Source organism: Pinus tabuliformis, chromosome 9 (assembly GCF_031772625.1).
Source record: "Pinus tabuliformis cultivar Carrire ecotype Pingquan chromosome 9, CPIR1, whole genome shotgun sequence".
NCBI classification, from domain to species: Eukaryota; Viridiplantae; Streptophyta; class Pinopsida; order Pinales; family Pinaceae; genus Pinus; species Pinus tabuliformis.
This window is the reverse complement of record NC_142307.1, coordinates 1,856,688,071-1,856,710,701: the sequence shown is the minus strand read 5'-3', so window position 1 is coordinate 1,856,710,701 and position 22,631 is coordinate 1,856,688,071.

Genomic DNA, 22,631 nt, shown 5'->3' with positions numbered 1-22,631 from the left:
TCACCAATCAAGTGGTAGACTTGTGGAGTGACTATGATCAGAATGACAAAAGGGTGACAGATTACTTAACTTGGCAGGATGATGATGAAGGGAAAAGAGTAGGTGCACCCAAGATAAATGAAAATCATAAAGAATTTCTCTTTAATAAATGGGACGATCAAATCAGGCAGGCGGAGCGAGCAGCAGAGACAGCGGCTACACAGGCAAGCATTCTTATCGACTGTGTAAATGAGAATTTACACAGGGCCAATTTAATTGCAGATACCACCCCGGGGTACCTACCAAATAAGTTACAACTGGAAGCAGAATGGAAGCAGAAAGCGCAGGCAAAGGGGAGAGAAATCCAAGCATTAGCCAAGTTGAATTGGGAATGTTACTGGACGTACTTGGTCAAGCCGCACAACCAATGGATGACAGTGAAATGCATCACAAACGCGGCCGAAAAAGTAGTTCCAGCTCTCGTACATGCTATTTTCGCAGCCCATCTCAGCGCAGAAATCAGTCAGCCAACTCTCCTCAAGCCCATGCTGAACACTTGCAACTTTAAGGACCAAGTTCAGAAGTAACCTTATTTAGAATGCTTTTTTTCTTCTTTTAACTCGATTAGAAAAAGGACGGTCATTTGAAAATCACGTCCTAAATTTTGTAATAATACTATTATTAGAATTAGGAAGTAGTATTTTAACCCTTCTCATTGCATTTGGAGAAGGGTCCAAAAATTTGTCAAAAACTTGTCCTCGGAACATACGCTTCTGCACCCTCAGAGGAGGTTTTGATGAATGGATGGATCGAGATTTATTAATGTTTGCATTTTAATGTCTGCTACTGATGTTGCACTTTTGTACTCTTAGTATATGTTAGAACAAGTAGAGATAAATCGTTATTTCTTGAAGTTTATGGGTAGGATTAGTCATAAATGGTACTTTTATCTCTTGACCAATTTCTTCTTATATTCTTAAAGTGATCTACAGTTTTCAGTTGTTTATATGTTAATGCATGAATGTGTGGGTTACCATTTGGCACTTCTATACGGTGGAGTCATTTATTTGGGCTTGACATATGAATAACTTATTATGCGATATGTTGTTCACAACTGTTTTGCTTAACGTTTTATGCAGAGTGGTTTATCTTAATTGATTTCTATTCTTATGATAGTTGAATGATCTTTATTACCAGTTATTGTTCGAAATCTCTTTAGATCGCATAATAGAAGAAATACACCCCAGGTTAGCGTAGATTAGATGTGTTGTTTCTTATTAGATTACAATAGCATAAAGTTAGTTTAGAAGTTTGAATTAAATTAGCTTTAAATACTCCTAGATCAGCATCATCCAACTCTACACACACACACACCCTTTAGATTGGAAAACTGGTCCCATTATCCCCAGTCGGACCCACTATACCAAACGGATAAGGAGCTGCCAACCAAGGTCCGGACCGGGTGGGTATCCCCCTTGTTGTCGACCCGATTTTTGGGGCTTCAACATATTTGGCGCTAGAAGGAGGGCCTGAACATATTGTCTGTTGGAATGATTTTCAATTGTAAAATTTGAATCAAGATGGCTGCTCATAAAATTCCTATTTGGAGTTGCATCCATGTTCCTACCTCTTCCAACATTCCACCAGAAGTGGTAAGACTCTTGTCTCAGGTAAAATTCAACGGTAAGAATAATTCTTCTGCTTTTAATCATGCTCTTCAATTTATTCAAAAAGTTTCAAGTTCTGATATTCAGAGAATTGATGAAGGCGTTTTGTGCAGGATTTTTACTCTTACATTCATAGCGGAAGCTAGAAAATGGTGCAGAACCCTCCCAGTTGCATCAATCCACAGCTAGGACCAATTCGTCAAAACTTTCATTTTTGAATTTGATTGTTATGACTATGACCAGGTATATGATGAAATTGACTATCTACGGAAACAAGATGAATCTGTTAGGGATTTTAATATACGATTTCATCTTAATTGTCTAAAGTACGATCTTGAAAGTGAACTCACGGATGAAGAATCTTCAGATTATGTTGAGTATTCCCTACCTCCTATGTCTGATCAAGCAGAAATTAGTTCAACCTTTGTTTCATTTTCTTCTAATGTGAATGAGGATTCCAAGTTGAATACACAAATCAGCCATGATGAAGAAAGTCCACAAAGCCTAGGAGTCATGCATGCTCTAATGCAAGAAGACAAAAGCGAGAATGCTGGAGGAAAGCCTACCTTGGAACCAGGAGATGACTTTGATACAAGGTCAGATAATATCATTGCAAATCAACAAATGCAGATGCCAAGGTTAGAACAACAAACTATTTCTCTTTCAAAAAGTATCAGTACACAAAGGTATGATCTAAAGCCCGATGTCTATGATGAATCTGATGAACAAAGTTTTTTCCATGATGTTTTCAAATGCATTATTCCAGATTCACATTTTTCTCTTTATCCTGATGTTTTTAGTGATGATAATTTCTCCCCTCTCAATATTAAAGATATCTCAAAAAACACAGAGGGTTATTCAAACGACTCATCATTAGGTTTTCAAGATAAAGAGACAGCTATAGAACATCCTTTGACCATTTTCAAACAAGAACCACTTGACCTTCCTTGTCTGAAAATATATGATGAAAAAGAGAAATCTAGGGAAACCTGTAAAATCATTTATGATAGTTACTTTGACAACAATGATGTTGTTGAGTTATCCCAAGTAACTCAACTAAGCTCAGATAATGAGAGTTATCCTAATCCAGAAATCATATCAGTCAATCCTCATTTCAAGGTAAGAGATCATTTGCATGATTTTACTATCCAAGACAATACCTCGATCTATGATTCATATCATGAGGAAGCCTCCATGCCTGTTCACAATCATAACTTGTCTTCTGATTCACAAGACGGAATTCGAAATTGCTCGGATCCCATAACTCTGGCCAGTTCTTGTGAGAAACAAGATGTTACAAGTAAATCCCAGTTGTGCTGTAACACTATTTGTACAAATAATCATTCCTTCCTTTCTCACTCACACTCATCTTGTACAAAATCGGATTTTGTTTTAAATTTTCAGACTTTTGATAGATTACTGTGGCATGTTGAGCATCTGATCAAAGAACATTCGAAAGATGTGCCACCATTTTGGAAAGCTAAGCTGTGTCAAGCAAGTATAGAACTTTCTCAATACCAAGATCAATCGATATCAGACTTTCTTAAGAAACTTCTTTGGCATCCAAAACACCATCAACCAAGGAAAGTACCTTTCGAAACTTGTTGGCAATTCGCGCCAATTGATAAAGATCTTTCCAGGAATTTCCATCTATTCTGCATCGAACTACTTAGTGATTTATATATGGAAACTTTCCTTTCAAACGAAATCGTTAAAAACTCAGCTTTAACGAACAGTAGGTTACAAGCCATTGAAACTAAAAAATCATATTCACAACCTGGCTTGTCATCCTTCCTATTACGAGATCATCAATCCATAACAGAAATTCATCCTAATTTTTATGATCCAATAGGTACCCAGTTGGAAAGAAGTTTTTATGAGAAAGAAAGATCAGACAAAATTCCAACTGAGGTTACATATTCTTATTCCACATCCAACATTAATAGTTCAGGAAAAGTTTTGTTCTTAATGATAATGTTTGGAAGTTACATACATGTAGGAGTAAAAATGAAGAGATGGTTCCACTGGAAATATCATTTCACCTAGCTAATCTTCTGTACGTAGTTAGAATAGGAGTAGGAGTAATTTAGTTAGGTTATTAGGTTTACTTTTAATAATTGGTAGGCAAAATAAGAGAAGAGATTATCCCTATTCTGTACATAACCATAGAGAATGTCTACCTCTCATTGTGTTAAATATTTTTCTCCATAATAAAATTTGCTATGATTAACAGCATTTGACATTCACTAAAGACACCTTTTCTCTATCAAAGATTTTGAACTTCTGCTTCCATGAACAACAAATCTTTTGGAAACTTGATATTTATTATCAATAGAACTTTGACCCAGATATGATGCTAGTTTCAACTCCAAGAAATTTGAAGAAAGTTATCTTGGTGAAGAAATTGTTTTAGGTCAGTACAATGAAAGGTATCAATAATGAAATAAAGATTCTCTATAGAAACAGCCATAACCAAACAACTCTATCATTGTCGTCCAGAACTTTCTTAAGGAAAGAAAATTTGACTTCCTCCCTGCTAAAGGAAATCGCAGCATTCAGAGGAACAATCCGAAAAAGACACTATATCTCAAAGAATAAGAGGTCTCATTACGAGCCGGCTTATCATGATCACAGATATTATAACTTGCTGACTTTGCCAATACTATCCACCAAAACAGGGCAACGACTCAAGATTGTTGCAATCGAAAGACAAGGGGTCTCATCACGAGCCAGCTTGTTCAGCAAAAGTGTAAATCAAGTGAATGATTGTGTCATAATTTGGCCACCAAACCAAGACATTGTTCTTTAGATAATAAAAAGGAAAAAGTGTAAAAAATGGATTTTTCTCTGAAAAGTTGTAAATAGCCTTAAGCAGGATAAAGGATCATTACTGGGTAATAGGTAACCCTGTCGAGGCTATGGACGCCCGCTGGTAGCAGAGGCTCTACCTGCGACAAAGGAGCATATTTAAAAGGTTGCTACATAGGGAAGACTTTATTTTATGTTTTACAAGACCAAGTAATGGCTGATGTAAATGCAAGGACAAACTGAGGATGCAAGTAATTAAAATAGAAAGAGGTTGAAACAAAACATCATTGACAGTTTGAAGTATGATATGCTTTATCTTTTTATAATAAAGTTTAAATTTCTGAGAAAATTTTTGATTCAGGGGTTTGAAAACGTCAATAGAAGATCAGAGATAACTGGTTCTCCCGAGTGAATCGCCAATTGTTGTGGCCAGCAACAACCCCCCCCCCCCCCCCCCCTTTGTTCATTTAAGTGTTGACCAAAATACTAAATGAATGGGGACCCTTAGTTAATTTTTAGGAAAAGCAAGAATTTCTTTTCTTCAAAATAAGGTTACCATCATAAGCTTAGGTAAAGTCTTTTGAATATTTTAAACCTAAGTCTATGATAAGGAGAAAATCTTTAAAGTCGCGTTGCAAAAAGATAGGAAATACCTCCATTTCTCTTTAAAGTCGGTATGCGCAAGATCCTCGTGTTAACAATAACATCGCATCGCAACAAAGTAATACCCATAAAGAAAAACTTAAAGATTCACCGATCTGTGATAATGCCAGCAAATGTCAAACTTCTGCGATTTGCGATGTTGCGATCGCTGCGATGCTACATCCTTGCGATTTGCGATGGTATGATTTTGCGATGGTGCGATTTGCGATTACACGATATGCGAGGTTACGTAAGCAAATCATAAATCACTTCATTACAAATCCTTTGGGCATGCCATTCAAAGAAAAGCCACTTACCATAATCTGACTCGAAATCATGCACTTTTAATGATAGTAAATGAATTAGTTGTCAGTTATTAAATGGATTAAAGACGCGTGCCTTGGTAGAGATTTAATTCACGTAAGGTGGCATATTTGATACATCTGCTGCATTTAAAACTCTCCTATCACCTTTTTGGATCAGTCATTTCCATTTCACTCATAATCTATAGGAACGAAGAGCTAAGACGATTCAGACACAAACGCAGGGAGAAATGGGAAAGAAAAATAAAGCTCAAAGCTCCGAAGCGAAGGAGATGGCGCCTCTATATATAGACACAGCCTGCAATAGAGATGCAGGGATATCAACATGGGAAAGCATGTACAGGCTGCTAGAAGAGGAAACTCCTAGAATAATGAAGGTTGCTGATGTCGCGGGTGCACCACGCTCTTCTGAGGCGTCCTTAGAGGAGCTAGCATGTTACTTTCTTCACAGGATAGCGGCAAGACCCAAAATTCTACCATATAAGGATATGATCAAGTGGATACTTGATGATGCAGACATGAACAATAAACAATTCAAAGTTCAAGGACACGGGCTCATCGGATCATTTGCTGCGCAAGATTTGAAGCTTATGTATCATCTTCCTGAACCGCAGGCGACTTATAATGCACAATTCATCAAGAAATTCGCGGCGGAGAACCCAAACCTATCAGAGACCACAAGAGATTGGTCTAGAAAAGAGGAGCCGCTCAAAAAGGACAAAAACGGTATGTACAGCACTAGTTCCCTCACCTCTCCATATTGTTTTGCTGCGGCCATGCTTTTTAGGTTATTTGGGATGTCGGATATCAATAAGTTCTCGTCTGAGTGGCTACCATTAATAGATGCTGCCACAAGCGCCGATATTATAGATTGGGCCAAGATCCTTTCTGATAATCTATACACGGCTGTTATCGATTACCAGTCTAAAAGATCCTCGTCTCAAAGGGTCTATCCTCCTTTTTATCTGTCTGCATATATTATGGATTCTATTTGCCTTGTGTCTAAGTTCCCCATTATGGGTTGGAAATGGACTACCCAGGACCCATCGCCTATCCATGTTTATCATAAGGTGTTGTGGGATTCTCAGTTCACCCCTCACTTCTACCAGATTTTCCATGGGCTTATTTTGCCCTTATATAGAATAATGTATGATAAAGACCCCCCGAGGTGCTCTCCCGAGGCACAAATTGACATCATCCCCATCGCGAGATGGTTCGGGGAAGAATGGTTTACTTACATTAGAGTTTTTGGAAGCACTGTACCTCCACATGTCCTACCTCTATATATCCCTGATAAACTGTTGGCTCGGGAAATTGCCTACCAAACCTGTTCAGAAGGCGGCCTGACCAAAGACCTAAAGGACAAGAAGAAGGCCATATGGCCTCAATTTCCTGTAGCTTGTGGGGCCTTCTCTTTGTTCGATGTGGGACACGCTTTCACCGAAGTGGAGAATGTGACGTGTCTTCAATTATTTAAATTCCCAGCAAGGCCATTCGACCCAAATGATGTTGCCCAAGAGTTCACAACGAACGTCAAAATAAAAGTGTTCTCTGGGAAGAAAGATTTGTTTGATGATTTGTTCCAGAGTAGAAGCTCACTCCAAGAAATTTTGCGAGAAGCTCGGTCGAGGTTGTCTCCAGATGACCTCCAAAGATTCATGTTATACAGAGAAAGAAGGCTGGCCAGTATTCCTCTAGAGAAGCTGCGACTGCCTGCTAGAGAACCAACTCCAAGCATTAGCCTCAGCGAAAATTCTAGCACTTCCAGATCTAAGTCCAACGCTGCGCAAGGAGTACCTGAGCATCCTAAAGAGTTTGGATACGACCAAGGAAAAAACGAAGAAACAACTAAAGATATAGCTCAGTCAAGTGCAATGTCTCAACAACAAGTTATCTCCTGCCCACCAAGAGATGTCCCCCTCCTGTCATCGAAGCCCCACTCGTCACAATAGAACTGGACAAAGAATGGGAAACCTTCAATGAATTGATCAATCTTGAAGTGCAAGCCCCGAAAACACCTTTGAACAATACACAAGTAGTGCAAGAAGTGGTTTCGACCATAGTCAGCAGTGTCACAGAAGCAGAACGCGTTCCTATCGCTCCACCTTCTGAACTTCTACTTAATGTAGAAGAAATTCCCCCACTGGATGTATTCTATAGTCCCCAACACAAAGCAGTTGTAAGGAGATAGAGGAAGAAAAGAAAACTAGAAAATACACTGTCACAAGATGCTGAACATTTGGACGTCTTATAGAAAGACCCCAACAATAACCCGACTCAAAATCTCACGAAGCTTCTGCAACTATTGACAAGGCATCAGAAGTTAAGCAACTATTAAAAGAACAAGAAGATGAGATACAACTGCTACAACAACAGTTGCAACAAGCCAACTCTAATATTGAAGCTTCCAAACAGCTCGAGAAGCTGCAGGAAGACTTTCAGCATATGTAGATAGGCTATCAAAGAAGTCTAGACAAGAAATGAAAACAATTACAGACTTTACAGGAAATGCATAAAGACGAGCCTAAGCTGGCAGAATTTATTTCAGAATCTATTGGCTTGAATGAGCAACTACTGCAACAATAGGAAGAGTTGGGACATAAAATATCACAGTGGTGTCACTATTGCGAGCTGAGCGATAAAATCACCAATCAAGTGGTAGACTTGCGGAGTGACTATGATCAGAATGACAAAAGGGTGACGGATTACTTAACTTGGCAGGATGATGATGAAGGGAAAAGAGCAGGTGCACCCAAGATAAATGAAAATCATAAAGAATTTCTCTTTAATAAATGGGACGATCAAATCAGGCAAGCAGAGCGAGCAGCAGAGATAGCGGCTACACAGGCAAGCATTCTTATCGACTGTGTAAATGAGAATTTACACAGGGCCAATTTAATTGCAGAGACCACCCCGAGGTACCTACCAAATAAGTTACAACTAGAAGCAGAAGGAAAGGGGAGAGAAATCCAAGCATTAGCCAGGTTGAATTGGGAATGTTACTGGACGTACTTGGTCAAGCCGCACAACCAATGGATGACGGTGAAATGCATCACAAACGCGGCCGACAAAGTAGTGCCAGCTCTCGTAGATGTTGTTTTCGCAGCCCAGCTCAGTGCAGAAATCAGTCAGCCGACTCTCCTCAAGCCCATGCTGAACACTTGCAACTTTAAGGACCAAGTTCAGAAGTAACCTTATTTAGAATCTTGTTTTTCTTCTTTTAACTAGATTAGAAAAAGGACGGCCATTGGCTCTAGAGGAATGTTTTCTTCTTATTCTTCCCATATAGGTTATTCAAATATGTCTGGCTGTTCACCTAAGGGTTCTTCTTGATCGTAGCCACTGAAGAAGAGATAAGGTCGGCTTTGTGAAGCAATGGGGGTGTTGGGAAATTTTTTTCCTAAGTTATCTCTATTCCTATGAGGCATGAAAGGAAATATTTTTGGTTGGTATTTTTCTCTTTTCCCCACACTGATAGTACCTGTAGAAACTGAAATTGATAAAACAAATTGCAACTAGCTGAAATGAACTTGCTGAATGGAAATTTGTATAATTGAAAAGGAAAGCAAGGTGTCACATGGAAAGAGTCGTTAGTGCGGACACAACCGACCTTCCTAGAAAGCCTAAGACTCTCTAATGACAAACAAGACAAATAAGAGCAATCCTTCTCTAAATATGCTTTTACAATATGAGAAATCAAGTGTTTAGATCCTACCTGTAATCCAACGCTGTTGTAGTAGTATAGCTTCATTGATCCGGATGAGCTCCTCCTTCCCTTCGAAACCTACATTCACCAACAATCAAACGATTAAATAGCACCTGAATATCACATGAAATAAAACATATTTAACATGTAGACCAAGGAGTACATGAAACAACTCATTAATAACAAATTGTTGAGAAGAATGGACTAATTTGTATTAAAAGGTAACAAAAGGAACCATTACAACCTGAGCCTTGGTGTTGTGCAAGCTCCTCCTAGGGTCCACAAGATTTCTCCCTTACTCTAATCAGCTCACCCACCTCCCAATGGAAACAAGTAAAGATGGTAATCTCTCCTCACAAGCTTCTACAAGGAAGTCCTAATTCCAGCAACATCTACCCTTAGGAATGTTCTGCTTTCAACCTCCTCTCCCTTTGGCCCAATGCTTGTATTTATACTGCTCTAGAGGAAGTTATTCAGGTCCACCATCAATGGGATAAGCCCCTCTTTGGATGGGATAGCTCCCCTATTGATGGGATAAGTTCCTCTTTGGTAGGGGTACATGAACCATCTAGAGGCGCTTCATACACGTCAAACATACTTCTAGAAGACTCTAGAAATGACCACAAGTAACTTTTTTGGGGTGAAACTTGCGCCTTTTGACCTTTACAGGAGTACGCACCCATCCCTTTACATACAGAGCGTACAAGTACGCAGGTTTTGTGAACTTGGGTTGCGTACCCGCAGGTAAGGCTAAGAGAAACTGCGTACCAGAGATGACTTTAAATGATTTTTCTCTCTTTCTTTGAGTTTGACATGGAAGGCAGAGGCATGAGACTTGCCAAGGAGGATAGTATGACAATGGATGGAGCCATACTAACTGCAAATAGTCATGGTGACATTTTTTAGTGTAACAGATTGCCCCCTAAAGTGCGAAGCCTGTAGTAGATTAGGGTTTTTATGATCTAGGAAGGGTGAAGTACTTTATCATTTCAAGGAGTATCTTGTGGAGGACCCGGTCAGAACCTGCAAATATTCAACACAAAATACATATATAAGATGATATAATCGCTGAGGTAGGCATTCCCATACTCAGATTGAAAACTTTAACTAACAATCTAACTACTGCTCTGATACAAGAATGGTTTTGCAGTACATCACAATCATAGACTTTTGTAGACACAATATGGACGCAGCCATCTGTTTATGATTAGTCTACGGTATAATGAATACAAAACTCCTCACAGCCTGGATGGTGGAAACTAGATCCAGGGTCTTCATTTCTACTTCCCAAATTGGTACGATTCTATCCATGCGAATGAATGAGTTGATGTCGAGCATGGTAGAAACCACTTGATTACCAGTCAATGATGTAAACCGTTAACAAGTGTGAGAGAGGCCACCAGTGATGTCAATGGTTCTCAAAGTACCTAGTACAATCCATGAAATGTAAATGAATGAGTTGATGTCGAACACGTCACGGAATCCTCTGATCGAAAGTCAATGATGTAAACTGTCGTCAAAGGTGAGAAACCTGCCATTGATGCATGCAGACTTCAAGGTACTGTCGATTTCTAAGTCATCTTTCTAGATAATGTGCTGATGTCGATAGAAAGCGACTCATTGCAGGCAAGCCCACAACATGACATCATCGTTCAAGTTGAAGAAATGTTGCTGTAAGGACTGACTCAGGGATGGTCAAATGGATGACAAGTATTTTGCATATGAATGGTTTATTTGCAGAGACCTCTTGAACACATAACGACATGACAGATGGTTTGGTGACGATTGACCCAAATTTAATACCCGAAAACGGTTGAAGACTTTCAAAAGTGGTTTTATCAACTTTTAAGGCAAAGGATTTCCCAACCCAGGTGAACAGAAAGTGTCGTGTTCAAGAGCGGTGATAAGGTTCTTCTGTAACAAAGGATGACAAATCGGTTCATTCTTCTCTCTTTTCCCCCACCATTTCTGGCAAGTACCTCTTTATTTTTAACAAGCTTGAGGAGGATAACATATGCTTGATTATAAGCTCATCCTTTGGATGAGTCCAACTTAGTTTAGATTCGGACCCTAAGAAGGAGTGGTCCATTCCCGTTTGTAATCGAACAGGTCCTTTACTGTGAAATTTTAACGAGTCCAGTATAGGAGAAACTCGGCGTTTTTCAATTTTAGAGAGTCTGAAAAAACTAAAGAAGACTCCACGGTGAACTTTTTCGTAAATTTGTGTCTCCCAAGCCCGAAAAAGTATAAAATAATACCTGAGAGAACCGCTTGATCTTGCGACCAAGGAGTACTTTCATAATTAGTGTCTCTGATCTGAAAAGTAAAAAGCGATCAAGGACACGTCGTTTTATTTCCGTATCGAGTTTGAAACGACAAAAACCCGACAATCTTTTCCTGTTTTTACGGTCAGAAAAGAGCTATAAGGGGACCGTCTTTTAATTATGTTTTAACGAGTGTAAAAGAAACGCTCGAAAATCTTTTCATGTTTTAGGAGTCAGAAAAGAGCTTAAAAGATGACTCTGATGTTTTGGTTTGTGAAAAATGATGATTTTTCTCTAAAGTCCTTTTGTCCTGCACAAAAACGACACATTACTCATACCTCTTTAAGATGGGTAAAAATACATTGAAAAATGTCCTTTCATGGTGAAAAATAAACAAACTTAGCATTCATTCATCCAAAAAACCTATAAAAAGACTTTTTACCATGTCATTTTACCATTTTACTGTTGAGGTTGAGAAAAGGGCTTTTGACAAGAAAACTTCCCGTGGACTTTGCGGAGAATCCGACCGTCAGAATCGAACGCCATCTCATCATGTATTCTACAACATCCTTCTCTTGCTTTCCATCCGTTTACAATTCATTTTTAGGTTTTTATTTGATTTTTTGGAGGTCTTGGGGTTTCAAGATGCGCCCTTCGGGGTACGCAGGTTATGCACTGCTGACCTGCGTACCCCGATATTTTCTCAATGGGGAAAATACCGAGTGTACGCACCCGGCCTTAAGGGAAGTTGCGTCCAGACCCTCTGTTCCTAAAAGCCGGGGTGCGTACCCCGCAAAACGCATTTTGAAACCCTCATTTCTCCAAAATGGACCAAAATTTTAAAATTTTATGAACTCTAATATATGTTTTATGATGTGCAGGGTGCACACCATGCTTGATTGGCGTGAAAGAGAACACGAGGATGTTGATTTGGCCGCAATAGGTCATCAACCTTCCATTGATGCGTTAAAGGCATGTGGACTCTACAAGTACTGGGCCATACCTGGCATGAGGGCCCAGGTGCCACTCCTTGAGTGGCTGGTTGAAAGGTGGAACATTCAGGATCAATGTTTCTACATCGGGGAGCACCAGCTCGAGATAGAGCCCTCCGACATATATTTTCTCACTGGCTTGCCTAACAGAGGCGAGCAACTCTCTCTATTCGGGACTAGGCCGGGTGGCCAATCCCTTACTAGTCTCCGGCTAGAGTGGTGCAACAACCAAAACCAGGAGAAGGGGATAGAAATCAAATACATATCCCGACCTGAACTTATGGTGATAGCCTTTACTGTTACCAGACTTTGCGGCACGGCCGCTTTGCACCATGCCACCGGGTCTTAAATGCAGATGGCTATAGATTGCTTCCAAGGCACCATTTTCAACTGGTGCGATGCTGTGTTGGCCAATATGAAGGGCCAACTAACCAGGGCAAAGAGAGGACAGCTAAAAACCTTTGGATATGGGCCTTTAGTTGTGAGCTTTGCCCTAGAGAGAGTTCCAATGCTGATCGCCCAGCATCTTACAGTTCCAGTTGGGGCTCCTCGGGAACCTAAGTTGACGAGATGGGTCGCGGTAATGGCCCGGCATCCTGACGAGGGAGCAGCAGTTGTTTGATTTCCTGATGGTTACTTTCACTGGCTAGAGGGCCAGGTCTTTGCTATTCAGGATTTTCCGTATGCCGGAATGGATTTTCGCAATGATCTGGACATGGTTCTTCCATAGGGAGAACAATGGGACGACAGAGGTATTTCATTTTTCACAAGTTTTTAAATTATATATGTATTTTTTTATTTTTTTTTATTTTTTACATATCGCCTCAAAACTGACAGCACAAATTTTCAAAATGCAGATGTAGGTCCACGGCGTCCAGCCAACCTCCGGGCTTTTGAGAGGAGAGTACCAGCTGTACCAGCACCAGCCCCACAGGATGCAACCGCGGAGACCTTAGCCGAGCTGGAACAGGATCTAGAGCGTTTGACGGCGAATATACCAGAGACCACTATAGATGACATTCCTATCCGACTTCAGCGCTACGTGGTCGCAGTCCCAGGACCTTTCAGGAGGTTCCTGTGTAGGGTAGCGCGGGCAGTGGTCTCGTATAGAGAGCACCACCAGTGATTGGCTAGTCACTTTTGTAGACACATATAACATTTTGGTTTTTTGTACTTGTTGGAGAGGTAAATCCCCTCTACGAATAGAGGCGATCCCTACTAGCCCAGCAGGGGTCTAGCAACAATCACACAATGCTGCCATGCATGTTCCTAGTTACAATTAGACAAGAAGTAAAGAGCACCTACTTGGATTCCTGCGCTGTCGTTTGACGAAGAGATGTTGCCTTCGCTCCTTCGCTTCAGCTGGTCACAGTCCTCCGCGATCCCCGCGAACAGACACCTGCACACACGACGAGAAAGCAAACGCAAGCGTGAAATCTAGTAAAAGTAACCATATGTCAGTCAGAAAAGACATAATTCACATTTACCCATTGCATAGACAAACGAGAATGGAACAATAATAGCAGTCATCTATTATTAATCAGAATAGAGAAGAGTACAACCAAATGTTCTGACGTCGATAATCTTCTCAGGAGGGGTCAGTCAGCATGTATCTCAAGCATTCACCTTTGAGGATGGTTCTCCCAAGACACAAATGTCACAAACAACCTTCCCCAAGCAATCAATCACTTCCACACCTAACACACCAAACCTATAGCAGCAATCTAAGCACTACAAGCTCTGTACAATCCAAGCTGTTCCAAGCTAAGTCTAACTAGTTCCAACTAGTTGCTCATGGTAATGGTGGAAGTTTATATAGGAGAAGGAGTCTCCTAAAAAGGTGGAAGGATGAGCTTATCTTCAAGGGAAGTAGTTGCAAAGGGTCGAAAAGACATGCCATAGAAGGGAGTCGACATTCACAAAGCTAACAACCAAGCCTGGAGAGATCTGGAAGGCTGGTTGTTTGAATGAATTCGCCCAAACTGGATCAGCGCGGATTATAGGGAGACTGCCGCGCTGTCAGCACATATCAATAACTGAACAAGTCATGTCAGCGCGGAAGAACACGGGAAAGCCGCGCTGTGCATCATCGCGGAAAAGTGATGTTCTTCCGCGATGGCAGCGCACAGAATACATTGGAAGGCGCCTGTCATCGCGGTTATTTTAGGAACAGACGCGCTGATGCACAAAACTTTGGAAAAATGGGTTTTTAGGCCAGTTCAGGGATCAAACACTTAGTGATTGTGAATTCTGGACACAGCAGAGTGACTGACAGGAAGGCAGTGATAAATTACTGTGTAACAGATGCCCCCTAAAGCATGAAGACCGAGAGAGTGGGAGGGGTGAAATGCTTTACAACACACGCCGAATTGGAACACCACCAGGAAGTACCGAAAATCTCTGACAATCAAATACATGCAGTCTAGGCATGGGCGCAGCCATCCAAAAGACATGCAACAATGGTCTATGGTATGGACGCAGCCACCCAGCTAAAGAGACCATAATAATGATAAGGTATGGTCGCAGCCATCTATGAAGACTCAGGTATGGGCGCAGCCATCCATCAATGAGTCATGTAATGATTATCCATAAAATCGCAACCCGGACCACAGTGAGCAAGGATCCAGGGTCTTGCGCTCCATCTTGACCCGTACAGAGTACAAGTCCAAGCATGTGAATATATGGGTTGAAGTCGAACATGCATGAACATCGTCTGATTACCAGTCAATGATGAAAACTGTTAACAGACGTGAGAGGTACCACCAATAATGACAATGGCCCTCAAGGTACTATAGGTACAATCCGTGGCGTGTGAATCAATGAGTTGGTGTCGAACACCCACAGAATTATTCGATCGAAGGTCAATGATGTGAACCTTGCGTCGAACACGAAGAACCTGCCATTGAGGCATGCAGGCTCCAAGGCACCTGGAAGGAGTCTCTAAGTCACTTTCTCGGATAATGAGCTGAAGTCGACGAGAAAGGACCTTGATCGAAGGTGGGCCATGATGATTCCCACATCATCAACACGAGACAGAGGTAAAATAGTTTGTGATGAGATATCGAACGAGGTTGCATTGTGGCAGAGGACAACTTCTCTTGAACATATAACGGCACTGTAACAGGTTTGGCAGTACTCAACATCAAATGATCAGCGGATAAGATGGTGACGGCAATGAACAGATGAGAGGTCAAATAGGATATCCCAAACCCATGAAGGCTAGTGAAAACGAGATGAGATGACCCCACCCAGACACGAAACAGCGGAGTGCCATGTTCAAGAGCGACGTACTGCCGAGACGACTGTAATCATAGTTCCATTTTCCCCACCTTTTCTGGCAGGTACCCCGGTTATTTTTGGATGACAAGCTTGATGGGGATAACATATGCTTGATGTGTGTCATGTTGACAATATCCGATGTCATTGAATGTTTAACGAGCCTGACATAGGAGGGACTCGGCTTCTTTTCTTGTTTCGAGAGTCTGAAAAGAATGCGGAAAAGGAGACTCCAGGGGGGTCCTTTTTCGTACAGTTGTGTCTCTCGAGCCCGAAAAAGTATAAAACTATGCTCGAAAGAACCACCCGGTCATTACAACCGAGGAGTACTTTTCATGAATAGTGTCTCCGACCTGAAAAAGTAAAAAAGCGGTTGAAAACACGTCGTTTCGTAACCATTAACGAACCGGAAATGACAAGGGTCCGACAATCTTTTCGTTTTTACACGGTCGGAAAAGGGTTTAAAGACGACCGCCTCTTTTTACTTTTAACGAGTCAAGAGGGATAACTCGGCAATCTTTCCATCTTTAAACGGTCAGAAAAGAGCTGAAAGCAGACCTCCATTTTTATTCTCTGTAACGAGTCAAAAAGGGAAAAATACTCGGCAATCTTTTCACATTTTACGAGTCAGAAAAGAGCTTAAAGAAGACTCGTCCTAGAGGAACGAGTGGTATAAAGGGTAGTAACTGGTTCCGGTAATGGTGGAACTGTTCAAAACATGTAATGGTCAAGAGGCTGGCTATCAAAACCACTCATAACTGCGGTCCCTCAGGAAAGGTAAAACAACCAAGTGAAAGCATATGATCGGCCAAAGAGATGGTGGCGATGGAATGAAACAACCAAGGCTCATCTAGCAGAATTCAGCGGATAAAAAAGGCAATCACGAGATGTAAATCGGGTATGGGTTCATTTTTTACACAAGCTTGAACCGTGGAGAACTCTGCTCGGATTCAGTTTCATGTTTACACAAGCTTGAAACGAAAAACTATGCTTGTTATAAGTTCGCATGCCCCCAGCATAATGACGCAAATCGAGGTACATGCCCCCCAAGCTTCATTGCATTCGACAAAGTGGATGGAATGAAGTTTCACTTTCGAGATCTTGGAAAGACTCGATTGGGTTGTTACGAGATCTTAATCAAAGACTCGATCTAAAAAGGGAGTTGTTTCATTTTTTTTTTTAAATGAGGTTGACACAGTAAAAGAACTATCCTCATAACCCTTGTTGCATTTTTTAACGAGGTCGCCACAAGATCAAAACTATCCTCGGACACCTAGTTGCATTTTTTAAGGAGCTTGACACAAGATCAGGAACTATGCTCCACTCCTTGTTTCGTTTCTTAACGAGGTCGACACAAGATCAGAACTATCCTCGGGACTGATCCAGTTTCATTTTTTAAGGAGCTTGACATAGGATAGCGAACTATGCTCCGACCAGACCCAGTTTCATTTTTTTTAAGGAGCTTGACACCGGAAAAGAACTATGCTCCAACCAGACCTAGTTTCATTTTTTAAGGAGCTTGACACCGGAAAGGAACTATGCTCCAACCAGACTTCATCATAATGAACAGGAAGTGAAGGCCCCCAAGAAAGTGGCTCCGGAGGGAAGGCCGACATCTTGGAAATCAGGACCTAATGCCCCCAGGAAACTATGCACGATGGTGTCATCACTGGGTAAGGGCACGGGGTAGGTGGCCACGTAGTTGATTTGCGGTGAGGCAGATGCAACTTGTGGATGAAAACCAAGAGGGAAGGATGAGTGCGCCGGAGGGGCTTGTGGACGAACGAACGATAATTGATCGAACGTCACTATTCTTCCATCGTGTGGAAAGAAAACCACACGGAAAAGTGAAGAAACAAGGGCTCCCATGGCATACACATAATCACGACCAAGGAGAAGACTGAAGTCTAAAGAACCTTGGGTAACAGAGATGTCTATATAGACAGTCTTGCCTCCCAAAGTAATAGGGAACTTCGGGAGGATCCCTAGTGGCTGACTCGTTCCTCCGTCAAACGCGGTGAGATGCGGTGCGACAGGTACAAGCGATGGGGAACCCAAAGCTCGCCAAGTGGTAACGGGCATGAGACTAATCGATGCTCCTTCGTCTAACACAGTGCCAGGCAGCGCCTTATTGCAAGCATAGGCGGTGACCCAGAAAGGCACATGGGACGGAAGGGGAGGGGCAGTCAAACGACTCCAATCAAAGGAGATGACCAAACTACTTGGTGGGGGAACCATATGGTTGCCCCCCTGCTCGGAAAGAACCGAATCTAAATTCTCTGGAGAGGTTTCAGGAGAACCTTTATCAAGCTCAGGTGAATCCGAGGAGACGAGAAGAACATGAGAACTTTGCTCTTCCGAAACAGAGTGGTTGAGAGGAGGTGAACTCGAGTCAACACCCTTTCCGACCAACGGCGGGTCTGGAACAGGCTGGGAATAGCCAGGTTCAGGAAGAGGGGCCTGGAAAAAAGGGGAATCTGAAGCGATCTCTTTGTCAATAGGGGCGCAATCTACAGTTGTAGAAAGACGTTGATAACCGGCGGGAAATGGATTCGGAGGAGCAACAAGACTTTCCAACACAGCAGAGGCTTTATCCATGAGGGGACAAAGGTGAAGGGGATGTTTGCCTTCACAAAGTCGACAGGGGATTCGAAACTTCCCTTTCTCCTTACCATTCCCAACTGATGAGGTAGCATCGCCATGAGCATCAGTGGACGATGAAGGGCGAGCCAGGTCATGGGACCAAACTGCTAATACCCTGGGAATGCCAGGGCAATCTCGAAGCAGATGGTCCTCCTTGCATAATCGACAAGGAAACTTAACCTTCCGCGGAGGTGCGGAAGGTGACCCGACTTCAGGTGTACTGGAGTGGATAGCTGGACTTGAGAGGGGGACTGTGTGTGTAGGCTCTCCCTGATGAGACTTCTTCCTCTTGGTCTTCTTCTTCTTCTTCTTAGCCACCTGGTTACCCACATCGAGAGTTTCACCAGGGGAAGTACAAGAGGAAGACATAGAAGTAGGCGTCGAAGGGGAGAGATCCACCTTAGGATCAACATGACGTTGTTCAGGTGGAGGGACTGATGGACTAACAGCCGATACGGTAGGGACCAAAGAGGTTGAAAACAACCACACAGGCAACCCGACAGTTAACCCTGGTAGGGACAACGTCGCCATATACGGAGCACCAACATTCCCAAGAGGAGGGAATTGTCCTGGGTTCCCATCAGAGGGGGAACCTGCGTTAGTGAATCCTGGAAAAGTTGCCATAGCAAACGAAAACGAAACCTACTCAAGCTAACGCACACAAGATCTAACCAGGTGATGTTATCGTGGCCGAATAAACTTTTAAGACGCAAGAACCAAACTTGACCTTTTCATGTTTCAGGAGTCGAGAAAAGGACAAAAGATGACTCCAGTCTCCTTCGAATGTTTAATGAGCACGAAGTGACAAGACGCTCACAGGCACCTTTTCGTTTAGGGAGTCCGAAAAGGATCAAAAGCGACTGCTCTGGAACTCCAGGTAGAAGGTGTGCCAAACTTTTCGCAAAACCACAGAATACTTTTTAGGGTACGGGTGGTCAATCTTCGTGAATGCTGTGTTCACTGCATTGCGAATCGTAGGGCAGCCGACTCGGCTTCCTATGGACAAAGGATAAAAGCCTAGTGGGGTCTCCCTATATACTCGACGGTACGTGGGAGCGCAATCCGTATTAGACCACTATCGAGTCACAGAAGGAGGAATCACCCAACCTAATGTGAAACAACAGTGACTATGTTTTAAGACGCCGGAACACGTCTCTAACCTAGACCTCTAAATATTTGCGTTTAGTTCCAATGCGTTTTTAGATTCATTTGGTTCATTTTACAGTTGATCTTGAGATTAAGTTTTGATTTCAAGCTCTATCGTATGTTCGCTCACAATTACTTAGATGCAATCTATATGCAAAAGAATTTCGTTTCGTTCGATGAATTCTAGCTACGAGAGAGCAAAGAATTTTTTAAACCAAACCAAACGAATACAAACAAACAAGTAGCTAAATGCAACTAAAGCGAGGAAAGGAAATTTTTCTTTTGAAAATGCAAGCCAACGAAATGTTCTTTTCCTTTTCGAATTTTTAAAGCAAGCTACTAATTCGATTTCTTTTCAGTGACATAAAACACCTAAAGGAATTTGGAGGAACGTGAACACCAAGTAAACTACTTAATGAGAGCACACAAAGTTCCCGAAACACTCAACCAAAGTTTCGAAATCAAAAGAAAACAAAGCAATGCACGAGCTATGTGATCTAAGCTCTGCAAAATAAGCAAGGATCGCAAGCAAGGAGGAAGCGAAAAAGACCACTTGGAAGCACAATCCAACACACTCTGACAATCACTGAACAAATGCGAAAACGAGTCTAGAACGAGCTGGTCAATCAAGCAAACAGAGATCCTCACGGGAGGCTTGACACACACACGGCCACTAGATGTCCTAGGGTTCAGGGTGCGAAATCAATAGAGAAAAGCAAACATCCGACGGACCAGAGTCACAACCAGTCAATTAGAGACTCAACACAATCCAGCTATTGCAAAAGTAAGGATGAAAACACGAACCAAGCAGCGAGAAGGGAAGGTGTTTGCAAACTCAAAACCGAGCAAAACGAAACCCTATGGAGCTGAGCTCCGTAATCAAACAGTTCAAAGTTCAGACAGTGAAAAACAAGTCATTAGACAAGTGGAGAGAAGAAGGGAAAGTCACAGCAAGAGGTTCAGGAGGCCGATTTGGTCAAAAATGAGTTTTTCAGGCTCAGCGCGGGTAGCCTTCAGCAACTTGGCGCTGACAGGGGGAGGCCTTCAGCAACTTTGCGACGTCAGCGCGGAAAGACAGGGAAAAGGCGCGCTGTCTCGAAAAAACGAGGTCAGCGCGGATATGAGGCATACAGACGCGATGACCGAAATCACAAAGGAGAGGGGGCGCGATGTCAGCGCGGAAGAACACGAATAAAGCGCGCTGCCCTTGAAAACGAGGTCAGCGCGGCTGTTAGACGTACAGGCGCGATGAAGAGAAAACCAAAGAACGGGGTCGCGATGTCAGCGCGACTGTTCCGAAATAAAACGCGCTGAGAGCAAAAAACAAGGACAGCCAAAATAAAAACTTCCCAAACCAAAGGCAGGAGCTTTTCAATAATAAAAACGCTTTCCAGAAACACCCAGAAAGTTTATAAGCAACAAAGACAATCCCCAAAACTCGACAAGAGGTCAATCAAAAACCAAACACGAAAGTGGACTCAAGAGACAATAAGGCTGATCCCCAGCGGAGTCGCCAAATTGTTGGAGAGGTAAATCCCCTCTACGGATAGAGGCGATCCCTACTAGCCCAGCAGGGGTCTAGCAACAATCACACAATGCTGCCACGCATGTTCCTAGTTACAATTAGACAAGAAGTAAAGAGCACCTACTTGGATTCCTGCGCTGTCGTTTGACGAAGAGATGTTGCCTTCGCTCCTTCGCTTCAGCTGGTCACAGTCCTCCGCGATCCCCGCGAACAGACACCTGCACACACGACGAGAAAGCAAACGCAAGCGTGAAATCTAGTAAAAGTAACCATATGTCAGTTAGAAAAGACATAATTCACATTTACCCATTGCATAGACAAACGAGAATGGAACAATAATAGCAGTCATCTATTATTAATCAGAATAGAGAAGAGTACAACCAAATGTTCTGACGTCGATAATCTTCTCAGGAGGGGTCAGTCAGCATGTATCTCAAGCATTCACCTTTGAGGATGGTTCTCCCAAGACAAACAACTCTCTCTCTCTCACACAAATGTCACAAACAACCTTCCCTAAGCAATCAATCACTTCCACACCTAACACACCAAACCTATAGCAGCAATCTGAGCACTACAAGCTCTGTACAATCCAAGCTGTTCCAAGCTAAGTCTAACTAGTTCCAACTAGCTGCTCATGGTAATGGTGGAAGTTTATATAGGAGAAGGAGTCTCCTAAAAAGGTGGAAGGATGAGCTTATCTTCAAGGGAAGTAGTTGCAAAGGGTCGAACAGACATGCCATAGAAGGGAGTCGACATTCACAAAGCTAACAACCAAGCCTGGAGAGATCTGGAAGGCTGGTTGTTTGAACGAATTCGCCCAAACTGGATTAGCGCGGATTATAGGGAGACTGCCACGCTATCAGCACATATCAATAACTGAACAAGTCATGTCAGCGCGGAAGAACACGGGAAGGCCGCGCTGTGCATCATCGCGGAAAAGTGATGTTCTTCCGCGATGGCAGCGCACAGAATACATTGGAAGGCGCCTGTCATCGCGGTTATTTTAGGAACAGACGCGTTGATGCACAAAACTTTGGAAAAATGGGTTTTTAGGCCAGTTCAGGGATCAAACACTTAGTGATTGTGAATTCTGGACACAGCAGAGTGACTGACAGGAAGGCAGTGATAAATTACTGTGTAACAGTACTTATCATTTTTGCCGATCATAAGGTGTTTTTCAACCTATGATCGAAGACGATGTATATTTTTGACACACTCCTATCTATATATATCATTATTACCGGCTTATTTTGTTAAACATGTGTGATAAAATGTTTATAAATTTACATTTACAATTGTTACAAATGTCTATTTAACATTCGAGATGCCATTGCATCTGCTAATGTATTTAAAGACCTTGGAATATGCTGATATTCAATGTAATCAAATTCACGTTCCAAGAGACGCACCCTCAAAAACAATCTTAATAACACTGGATTTCTAATGGCATAGACTCTATTAAGCTGTAATACAACAAGTTCAGAATCTAACCTCACTATCAAACTCCGAATCCCAAATAAAATAGATTCAGATAATAATTCAATCACTGCACTGTATTCTGCAATGTTGTTTGTTGTTTGACCGAGGCTCACCCCATGCATAGAAACTAACTCGTCAGAGGGCGAATAGATAACCCAAGCTGCGGAAGAGATATTCCGTG